The following is a 12,459-nucleotide window of genomic DNA, read 5'->3' as shown; positions in this document are numbered from 1 at the left end:
TGAGTTGTGAAATCTGGAGTTGGGGTCTGGGTTTAAGTCCCAGCATTGGCTCTGGTTCTGAGATTATGGGATCTGTGATTTAATCTTCCTGATTCATACTTGCTTTATTAGCAACCAGCACCGGAGAGGATTAGCTTTGTGATTTATGAATGATCCATTCAGTTCATCTGTGAATAACTCATTTATTCCATCAAACTCCCCAGGGCAAGGCTGGACAAGACAGAGCCAGCCCCCTCTTCAGCTTTTTAATCTACAGCCTATTTTTGTTGTGAACATCTGAACACCAGGGGCTTGTGGGAAAGAGGGCTTTCTCTGGGTCTCTGCCTCCTGCAGCAACCTAAAACTACACCCCATCATTGGCTGACTGTCCTAGAGAAACATGCCCTGGGCCTGGGAATGGCTCAGGGACAGATATGTCACCCTGTCTTCCCTCTCACCCCCAAGAACCCAGGTCATTCTGGAATCTAGTCCTGGGTCAGTGAACTATCCACACACCCCCTGCCCCATTCCCAAGGAAGGACGGGGTCATGAGAACCTTCAATCTGAAGCCAGTCAGAAGCACAGGTAACAACCTGGATGTCTTATAGGATTGAACTCTTAACCTGTGTAATCTGATGCTGTCTTCGGGTAGATAATGTCAGAATTGAGTTGCACTGCAGGACACCAGTAAAATAAATACATACAATTAGTATTATGGTACAATAAAATTTTTAAAAGTACAACTACTTATTTCAGTCATTTTCACATCTACTTGCTGGTATCTGAGAATTGCTTGTTGGTATGGGGAAGCCTCCCCTACACACGATTTGGAGTTGGGTCCAGGAACATAAGAGTTTGATAAAGTGTTGGAAAATGATAGATGGTTCTTAATTAATGTCTTACCTCCCCATTCTTTGCTGAAGCAGAACCTAGTTCCTTTAGTAGAAGTTATAATAAAGGTGACCGAGGCTGTCTAGCAAGAGTGCTAGAGGACTGTACTATGTATTGGAATGTTCACTTCAATTATTCTCTTTATGAGAAAACAAAAGCAAATTTTAAAAATCTAATAATCTAAAATGCATGTTTGTGTTATACTCTCTACAATGGTAAAATCAAGGGAAAAAAAACACTTTGTTTTTAAGGAAAAATTTCAGATCGGTCTGACTTGTCCAAGGATTAAAACTTGCTTGATTACATAAACTTGGGTTTTGTATAAAATTGCTTCTGAGCTAGCAGTTGTGCTGCCTGGAAAATTACTGCTTGGCTATCGCCCATGGGAACACAGGCTATCGCCCATGGGAACACAGGCTATCACCCATGGGAACATAGGCTATCACCCATGGGGACATAACATTCTAACAATAAGCTTTCTGCTTCTGTACCCTCTGCTTGCACAACCGACCTGTGGGTTGACAGTAAAAAGAAGAAAAATAGACTTTGTTCAAACAGAATGAAGAATGGGGTTTAGGGCTTAAAAACCCTGTACCTCTACATTTCGGGGCTGCTTAATTTGGGGTCTGCGTACCCCTGGCAGACCCATCTGGCTGAATAAAGAGTGTATTTCCTATAACTCACTGATTTCTGGTGGTCCGTGTGTCTATCACAGGCTGGCGGCTACAACACAGTTACTATGAGAAAGGGTTTGTTTTTGCTTTGTCTTGTTTTGTTTAACCCACTTAAAGTGTTAGAAGTTCAGCTTCTTTGTTTCTTAGGAGTTCAAGCAATATTGGATTTATGTAAGCTCTTATTAGTCTTTTTAAACCAATCAGAACAAGTCTTTAATTTGAGCCTTTATAATGTAATTTATTTATACCCGTAGGAGATGGGAAAATATTCCATGCCTGCACAATGAGATTTAAGGCTTTTCTCATTTATAGGATTATGGAGTTTGCAGCTTCAGTTTTACAACTTCAGCCATTAGTTGGCGTGGATGCAGAACTAGAAAAATTCACCAGTCCAGATCTCCAAAGGTTCTTCTTTCTTTTGGGCACAAAATATTTTACGTGATTTGGTCTTACAAATCAACAATCAGACAAACAAAAAGAACGAACAAACCTGATTATCTGTCACCTCTCACCCTACGGGGAGACCACCCAGCAGAGATCACCAATGGTCAAACCATAAAACCAGGTTCCTGACCATTGCTGCTCCCTGTGAAGAAAACTCGTCACCCTGCACAAATTAGGCTCTTGTACACACAGATTGCCTTCAGCAATGCAGTCCTGCCTGGCCCAGTGGTCTGATACCTTCTTGTAAAGGGCCGTTTTCTACCTTCTGAGTAGGGCAAAACCCATTTGTATAGTGCATAAAGAAATGAGGACTTTTTGGACTTTATGAAATGGACTCTCTGGAGCCATGACAGTAATGTCAGCTGAGACAGAATGGGAATGCCCTTAGGGTGTGACTGGAACACTTGAAACCACAGAAACATCAGCCACAAGTACCCTGGAGAAGCCCCCACTTGCAGGGGCTGATAAGCATAAGGATCTCACCTTGAAAGGACCACATAAGCTGAACACCTTAGACAGGTGATATTCAAGCCTAACCTGAGAGCATCGCGAATGAGTACACTGAGCCAAAGACTCTGACCTTCCGCCCCCACGTCCTAGCCCACTGGCTTGGGACCATTGCCGCCAGTCAACAGAGCTCACCTTGGAGACACTAAGGATTTTCATCCCTACTCTCTGTTGCGTAAGACTGTACTTTCCTTCTCTGTGCGTTGTGTGTTAACCTGCGTGGCTACCTGATTGGTTTGTCTAAGAAAGTTCCACTCAATAAGCCTGGCATTGTGGAAAGACACAAACGCATTCAGCACTTCAGTAGCCGCTTTCCTTGCTTGTGACACCAGTTCTTCCCCGCTATGTCTTTTTCTCTGTTTTCTTTACTTTTAAACAGAACACTTCTCCCCCACCAAGCAATTCTCTAACACCAGCTGGGTGTCCTATAATTTAACTCAATTCTGATCTCTGGACAGGATCAGATTCTACAGATTGAGGGCTTAGCCTTCAAGACTGACATTTCCCCTACCCCACCTCCACCCCCACCCCCCACACACACATCCCTGCCTCAGACTCCTAATAGCAAGCCCAGATTGTCACCTGTGCTTCTGACTAACTGGCTACAGATGGAAGGTTCTAATATCTCCTCCTTGGATTTGATTAATTAGCTAGAGCAGCTTTCAAAAACTCAGGGAAATATTTTACTTATTAGATCACCAGTTTATTATAAAAGGACATAACTCAGGAATAGCCAGATAGAAGAGATGTATAGGATGAGGTATGGGGAAAAGGGACGAAGCTTCCATACTCTCCAGGTGCACCCCTCTCCCTGAATTTCCACGTGTTCACCAGCCTGGAAGCTCTCTGAACCCTGTCTTTTTTGGTTTTTATGGAGGCTTCATTACATAGGCATGATTGATTAAATCACTGGCCATTGGTGATTGATTGAACCTCCAGCCCCTCTTCCCTCCCCAGAGGTCAGGGAGATGGAACTGAAATTTTCAACCCTCTAATCACATGGTTGGTTCTCTTGGCAACCAGGCCCCTTCCTTAAGTGGGATCCAAAAGTCACCTCATTAACACAACAAAAGACACATTTATGCTCTCATCGTATAGGAAATTCCAAGGGTTTTAGGAGATCTGTGCCAGAAACCTGGATGAAGACCAAATAAATATCTTTTACTAAAAAAATAAAATCACAATATCACAGTAGGGAACTGGCAGGATATCTTAAGCTCGATCGTCTTCCCTGGTGGCCACTGGCCAACAGGCAACTCCAAATCATAGATGTACGGGCTGCTCGATGGTAGCAACCTCTTGTTACCCTGCCCTGTCTCTCCAATTTCCTTTCCTCTTGCTCAACCAGTCACAGAAAGCAGAGCAAGTCCTTTCTCGTCCAGTGTGGACATAACATGCCAGTTGGCATAACATTACTTCCAACATCTCTACAAGTGATTCTCTTAGGCCACCAACTCTTGGGGACGGGTATGAAATATTTTCCTCCTCCCTCATATGAGGGGGAAAGAAAAGCCATGGCTCCTCTCCTGAGGCCAAAGACGTCTGTCTTTCTTTCTCTGCTTCTTTTTCTCCTGTTTACATGAAGCTGGGGCAGATTGGGGATGATGGTTAGGGATAGCAGAGCTAGTGGCTTACCTCTTAAGTTCCCAAATCCTTGTAGCCTGAGGCAGTCTCCCAGCTCTCATTAAAGGCACTTCTTCCAGCCCTTGCTACACTTCTTGAAGGGGATTCTGGCTCCAGACTTTACAGAGTAATACTTCCAAGGAAGGTGGTGGTCCACGCGTGGATGTGCCCGGGGCTTGCTAGAACTCTTGGGCAATGAGCAGGTATGGGCTTCCTTTGTGCAAACCCACATTTTTCCATTGGCCAGTCCCCACGCTAATACCACACTGTCTTAAATACAATAGATTTGTGAAAAATATGCCCCCGGCAGTATAGGCCCTACTGCCTTGTTTTTCTCATGAGTAATTGGTAATTCTTAGCCCTTTACATTTCCACAAATATTTTACAATATTCTCGTCATATTGGAATTTTCTTTGGGATTACATAGAATCTATAAATCCATTTGGAGAAACTTGACACATTTAAAATATTGACTCTTCCAATCCATTAACATATCTTTTCATCTATTTATATCTTCTGCAATGTCTTTCATTAGAGTTTTATAATTTTCTCTGAAGAGGTCTTGTACATATTTTGGTAGACTTATTCCTAGGACTTAATTTTTTTAATGCTGTTGTGAATTTTTTAATTTTAATTTTGGTTTCTTACAAGAATGTAGAAATACAATTGATTTTTTTAAATGTTAAGTTTATACCTAGTAGCTGTGTTAAATTATGGTTATTTATCTTTAGATTACAGGCATACCTCATTTTTTTTTAGCACTGGACTTTATTGTACTTCTCAGATATTGCATTTTTTACAATAAGACACCCTGCTGGCAAAAAGATAATGATTCACTGAAAGTTCAGATGATAGCACTTTTTAGAAATAAAGAATTTTTTAAATTAAAATATGTACTTGTTTTTTTAGACATAATGCTATTGCACATTTAAACCACAGTATAGTGTAAACATAACTTTTATGTGTATTGGAAAACCAAAAAATTCATGCGACTTGCTTTATTACAGTGGTCTGGAACTGAACCAGTAATATATCTGAGGTATGCCTGTAATCAGAATTTTTAAAAACATATAATCATAGTGTCTGTGAATAATGCCTGTTTTTTCTTCCTTTACAGTCTTCTACTTTTTATTAATTTTTTTTTCCATTTTATAAATCATAGCCTATGTCCTCAAAGACAACATTGAATAGCAGTGACAATTGCAGATATCCATGTCTTATTCCAATCTCAAAAGGAAAATCCAGTTTTTGAGCATAGGGAGCAATCTTAGCTTTTCTTTATTGATTGGCATTTTGTAAAACAATGGTTGTTAATAATTTCTAGAAACTATCATAGCTTTTTTCTCCTCTCATTGAAAAAAAAATCGCAAGTGCTTATTGTTTCTTTAGCTTAAGTTAACAGATTTTCTTAAAGTATTTGGCTGCTTAGGTTGAATTAGCAGAAATCTTGACCTCTCATTCTTTTATCCAGCAACCACATCCAGTAACTATTATGGAGCCACTGAAATAGCCTGAATCTCACCAGCTCCTTAAACAAGTTTATCTCAAAGGCTTTGAGTCTGTGAAGGGATAAACAAAATGTGGCATATACATACAAAGGACTAATATTCAGCCTTAATAAGGAAGGAAAGAGGGTGGGGGAATAGTATGAAAGTGGTTAAAAGATACAGACTTCTTCTTATAAGATAAATGAGTACGGATAACTAAGATAAAAATGTACAATATCATGGCTATAGTTAACACTGCTGTATGGTTAATTTGAAAGCTGTTGAGAGAGTAGATCCCAAAAGTTCTCATCACAAGGGAAAAAAATTTTTTGTGTGAGTATATAAGGTGATGAATGTTAACTAAACTTATTATGGTAATCATCTCACAGTATATATATGTCATTCTGTACATCTGAAACTTATACAGGGCTGTATGTCAATTATATCTCAAAGGAACTGAAAAAAATAAATTTAATTTAAAAAAGAAAGAAAGTCTGATACATGCTATAACATGCACAAACCTTGAGGACATTACACTAAACAAAATAAGCCAGTCACAAAAAGACAAAACTATAAGATATCATTTCAATGAAGAATCTAAAGTAGTCAAATTCATAGAGATAGAAAGTAGACAGAAGCAGGGGCTGGGGAAGGGAGAAATAGGGAGTCGATGTTTAGTAAGTACAGCGTTTCAGTTTTGCAAGATGAAAAAGTTCCGGAGATTGGTTACAGAACAGTGTGAATATACTTAACACTACTGAACTGTACACTTAAAAACAGTTAAAATGTGTTAAAAAACAACAGGCCCAAAATGGAGTCACTTTTGCTAAGCCCACCAAAGCTTAATATTTAACTTAAAGGCAGTTTCAGCCTCTCGCAGGAATGGAATTTTAAGCCAGTCAGCCTGCAAATAATCCACTCTTTTAATTTCCTTGTCCTACCCTCTTTCTGCCTATGAAAACCTCCCATTTTGTACAACCCTTCAGAGCACCTTTCTGTTGACTAGATGGGATGCTATCTGATTCATGAGTCATCGAATAAAGCCAATTAAATCTTTAAATTTACTTGGTCAAATTTTTGTTCTTTAGCAGATGGTAAATTTTATGGTGTGTTTTACCACAAATAAAAATAAAAACAAAAACTTTAGAGTCTATAGCTATATCAATGTATCTGGCTGTTGGTTAACAAATCAGGTGTTCGGGTTTTTGTTTTTGTTTTTTTCTTTTGTGGCATCGTCTGTATTTTCTTAAACACACTAATCAATTTTTAAAGAATGACAGCTGCACTTACAATACAACAGCACTTAGCAATATAACAGCTAAGCAGTATAATAGCACAGAAAAATCCTTTAGTGGTGGGAGTTTCACTACCAAACATGAGGATTTGAGCTCTGAGCTGAGTGCAAACTTTATCTGATTCTTTGGGGGTGGTCGGAGCTGTGTTTCTCTAAGGGATGAATAGGGAGCTCATGATCCATTTTCAAAGTCTTTTCCTGCTCATACCCACTTTCCGAACAACTGTCTCAGCCTGGACAGCTCCTTTCATTGTATTTGGGGTGACATCCTTATGGCCCGGAGTGGTCACTAATGTAATAATTTGCTTTCCTACTTTGTCATCCCAATAGTTATTACTACTTCCTTCTCCCTGTCTTTGCTAGTGTCATCTGAGACGGCATACATGAATAAAGATTTGCCAGCCTTTTTAGACTGCTGTTTATACCTATGCACAGTCTTTTTGTTTAAATTACCCAGAAGAAGAAAATGGCCCATCATGGACCAGACCCATGACGACCAGGCTGAGCAGCTGATAATCCTCTTACACTTTCTCCAGTTCTGCAGTAACAAACAACTCCTAGATCTTAGTGGTTTGGAACAACAGAATCTATTCTCGCTCATGTTAAATTTTTGGCTGCAGTATTAAGTTCTTTCATTCTGGAACCTAGATAAATAAAGCAGCCTTTATCTAGGACATCCTACTCATGTTGCAGAAGAATCAATGGTGGAAACACACAATGGCTGCTAAAGCTTCTGCTCACAAATGACGTGTCACTTTTACTCACATTTTATTGGCTAAAGCAAATCTCTTGACAACATGGATGGACCTAGAGGGTATTATGCTAAGTGAAATAAGTCAAACAGAGAAAGACAAAATACCATATGATTTCACTTATATGTGGAATTAAAGAACAAAATAAACAAACAAAACAGAAACAGACTCATAGATACAGAGAAAGAATTGATAGACGCCAGATGGGAGGGCAGTTAGAGGGCTGGATGAAAAGGGTAAAGGGATTGAGAAGTATAAATTGGTAGTTGCAAAATAGTCACATAAATGTAAAGTACAGCATAGGAAATACAGACAATAATATCATAATAATTATGTGCGGTGCCTGATGGGTATTAGACTTATTGTGGGGATCACTTTGTGAATTATATAAATGTCTAACCACTGTGCTGTATACCTGAAACTAATATAAAGTAATATAGAATGTCAACTGTAATTGAAAAATTAAAAAAATTCAAAAATAATCCTTTCAAAAATGATAATAATAATAAATAAATGAAGCAAGTCTTTGACCAAGCTAGATGCTCCTAAAGAGTAGAAGTATAATTCTCTCATAGGATGGGGCAACAAACAATTAAGAGCAACGATATAGCGTACTAATGCTGCGTTTAAGACTTTTGTATCTATGTTTATGGGTGAGATTGGTCTATAATTTTCCTTTCTCCGAGTTTCCTTGTCAGGTTATGTTGACCCCATAAAATGACATGAAGGGTGTTCCCTCTTCATTAGTTCTTCGGAAACATTTGTATAAGATTGGAATTCCGTCTTCCTTAGATATTCCGTAGAACCCACTAGCGGCAGTCAAGCTGTCATCCTGCTTCTGTATGGTAGGCTCAGCAGCTGCACTGGTCGAGGCTTCTTCCTTATAGCTGCTCTTTCACTTCCTGTGATAACACTTCCTAAAAATAAACAATAACATTCTCTATAACATCCAGTAAATCGGATACAAAATATCGCTTCTCTGGTATATGACCCTTAATAATTCCCCCTGTTAAATCCAGCTTGTGTTATTTCCAATTCCTACAAAGAGAAAGCTCATGATAGCTTTACAGATATTACCAAACTAACAATATTTTATGTTAACCCCTCCCAAAATACAGATCTAGGTAGGTCAGTGAGATTCTCAAGGAAAGTTCCATTTGGGAAGCTTTGGTTTCAGCAGGAGGGTGCGAAGCGAAGAGGTTCCCTTTGTCTTTCATGCATGGTGCACAAGGGGTCAAACTTGTTGCCCTCGGTCCAGTTTATTCCTTTGCTGCTTGCAAATTTGTTATGGTTTATATTTATTCCTTTTTCCACCTGAAGTGATGCATAATTGTAGACATTGTAGAAAAATGGGAATTTTTCACTTCTGGAGGAGGAAGAATTTCTAATGGTCCTCATACTCTGTTACATGCCTTACCCTTTGCTGCAGCTATCCAAAAGGAGTGTATTATTCTTCCAAAATCTTATACTGACTTTCCACATGGAAATGCTCTAGCTCTTCGCCAGCATAGCCCAGGAGCTTGTTAGAAATGCAGAATCCTTGGCCTCTCTCAGACCTACAAAACCAGAATCTGCATTTTAGCCAACATCCTCAGGTGACCTGTGGGAACACTAAAGTTTAAGAAGCACTCCTCTAGCTAATGCCATGGCAGAAGCAGTGGCCACTTATCTTTCCCATATCACACTACTTCTTTTGTCCTCCCCATCAGCACATTTTTTCTGGGAATCCTGTCTGCCAAATTCAGGAGAGGACAATAAGAGACTAGTGTCATGCAGCAATTCTCCATGTGTGGTTCAGGGACCCCTATGTGTCCCCTAAACCCTTCGGGTAGCTGCAAAATCAAAAGTATTTTTATTATAATACAAAGATGTTATTTGCCTTTTTCACTCTCATTCTCACAAGTATGTAGAGTTCTCTAGAAGCTACACGATGTGATACTGCAACAGATTGAATGCAGATATAAAGATATGAGACTTTAGCTGTCTCACCTTAAGCCGAATAGTAAAGAGATTTGCAAAAACGTAAAATAATGACAATCTTCGCATGAAATATTTTTTGAAAAATATAGTTGTTTTTATTCAAAATATTAGTTATGTTAACATGCAGTTGCTTTTAATTTTTAAAATATTTTTAAATTCTCAGTTTTAATATCCAATATAGTAAATATTGATCGATGTAATCCACAAATACGAAAGGTGTTTAGGGTGAACATCTTATGTAATCCACATAATACGAAAGGTGTTTAGGGTGAACTCTCAAATTTCAAGAGTTCAGCAAAGTCTGAAACCCAAAAGTTTAAGAATTGCTGCTTTAATGGATGCATGTGTGTGTGTGTGTGTGTGTGTTAGCGCGCAGTGAGTTGTGTATCCTGCAGTTTTTTGGTTGTTTTGTGTTGCGTGGCCCTACATTTTTCTCTTTTGAATATTTTTCTCTTCACCATTTCATCAACGAAGGGTGCCTCTCCCTTCCTTTTTTTTTTTTTTTTTTGCCTTCTATTCCCCCAGATGCATTCCTTTTCTGAGATTGCCTCCCTAGTCCCGTAACGCCTTTTTACATCTCTTCCCCCGTGATCAGTGCTCTGATCTACCAGGATTCTCTTTCAGTATTTTTTCACTTAGCAGTGATTTTTGATCAGTCTTTGACCTGCTGTTAGCTGCTCCCTCTTATCTTCTACAGTTTTTCCAGGGCTGGCGGGACTCTCTACACACATCTGCAGTAGGATCATGAAAGATCTCATTGGGATTTGATGTTTACTTTTCTGCTTACAGATAATTTGAAGTTTGGGCATTTTCTGTTATCTAGTTATGCTGAAAGTGTAGGGTTTTTTATTTATTTTTCTTATTCTATATCAGGAGTCAGCAAACTTTTTTTTTTTTTTTAAGTGAGGCAACCCTTGGTTGACCTCACAGATTGCAAGGAACTTGTCAGTTTACAATCCCATATTTTATTTATTTTTTTATGCCTACAGCTTCTGGTCTTCCTAGGTGGTTTCCCATCCAAGTACTAACCAGGCCCGGCCCTGCTTAGCTTCCAAGATTAGAAGGGGCCGGGCTTGTCCAGGGTAGCATGGCTGTAGACGCAAATTTTTTCTCAAAGGGCCAAATAGTAAATGTTTTAGGCTTTTGAGCTGTACTATCTCTGTTGCAACTACTTAACCCTACCATTGTAGCATGAAAGCGCCATAAAGACAATGCTTAGACTCATGGATATAGCTGTGTTCCAATAAACCTTTATTTGCAAAGACAGTTGTGAATTCCATAATTTGCTGATCCCTCTTTTATATTGTTATTTGAAATGTGAAGAGATTCAAATTTAGGTAGCCACTATTATCCTTGGCAACCCACATTAATTTGTAGGGGTAATTTATATATGCCAAAATAAAATACAAGTCTCTATATTGTAGACACAGCAAGGCACCCCCCACATGCCCCTTTAGGAAGAACTTATTTCCCAGCTGCAGGGACTGCATTAGGCAGACAGCCTCCAGCTGTGAGACTATTTCAGGATCCACAGAGAGCTGCCTGCCCAAAGTCATACATTTGCCAACACCAAGAAGGGCTGCGGGACCTAAAGGCCCAGCTATTTTCACCTAACATCGAACACTTCAATGTGCAATACTTGCTCCAGAGCACCCCGCAGGGTTAGTTGAGGATTTGTAGGACCTGCATTATAGTTCAAGTTCCTCTGCCCCGTCTTGCTTCATCCCCCTTCCTTTCATAAGTGTTGATCCCTAGTAAACTTCTTGCACCTCAAATTCCATCTCTGCATCTGCTTTTAGAAAATCCATCTGTGATATGGATTGCAAATATCTTCCTCTGTGATTATGATTGATTATGCCACAATTTTTTCCCAATAGTCCTGCCTTATTGCCATCATCTATTTACTTTTTCTCCTTCCTTCCTTGGAGATTTGACACCTGGCTCACTGTCACTCTCTGCAACACTACTCCTGTGATAATCCCTAATGATTCCAGTATGCACAGACATCTTCTAATGCTTTGGCCTCTCAGTTCCTTGGCATCTCTCCTCCAGTGGTCTTTTCAGCCATCCTACCTCAGCCATTTATTCCTATGGACATACCCTAAATTTTGTCATTACAAATAATGGCAGCCCCTCTATAATTCCAGTGTCACATACTCTACTCTCCAATCAACTCCTCCTATATTTCCAGCTCACACTTTCTAACACTCCAACTCCAATGAGCCTTTGGTCTCACTATTACCTACAACCCATTAATCTTACCACCTTTACTCTTTCCCAGACCCTCTCATGTACTTCCTTCCTTCTTGCCATGGATAGAGTTATGTTTCTCCAAAATTCATATGTTGAAGCCCTAATCTCCAATATGACTGTATTTGGAGATAGAGCCTTTAAGGAGGTAATTAAAATTAAATGAAGTCATAAAGATGGAGCCTTAATCTAATAGGACTGGTGTCCTTATAAGAAGAGGAAGATATTAGGCTGTGTAAAATAAATCAGACAGAGAAAGACAAATACCATATGTTCTTACTTATATGCAGAATCTAAAAAACAACAACAAACAAAAAATCAAGCTCATAGCTACAGAGAACAGAAGATTGGTGGTTACTAGAGGTGGTGTAGGGGTGGGAGGCAAAATGGCTGAAGGGAGAGAGAAGGTACAAACTTCCGGTTATAAGATAAGTAAGTCATGGGGATGTAATGTACAGCATGGTGGCTATAGCTCATAATACTATATTGCATATTTTAAAATTGCTAAGAGAGTAACTCTTCAAAGTTCTCATCGCAAGAAAAAAAACATAACTATGTATGGCGAAGGATGTTAACTA

At 39.2% G+C, this 12,459-nt stretch overlaps 1 pseudogene; it reads right to left on the bottom strand.

Annotated features, from left to right (window-relative positions):
- Positions 1–10,611: 10,611 nt before the first annotated feature.
- On the bottom strand, positions 10,612–10,730 carry LOC120581303 (uncharacterized; annotated as a pseudogene).
- Between the last annotated feature and the right edge of the window lie 1,729 nt (positions 10,731–12,459).

Source organism: Pteropus medius, unplaced genomic scaffold (assembly GCF_902729225.1).
Source record: "Pteropus medius unplaced genomic scaffold, Ma_sr-lr_union100, whole genome shotgun sequence".
Classification (NCBI taxonomy): Eukaryota; Metazoa; Chordata; class Mammalia; order Chiroptera; family Pteropodidae; genus Pteropus; species Pteropus medius.
This window is presented reverse-complemented; position numbering and strand designations above follow the sequence as displayed.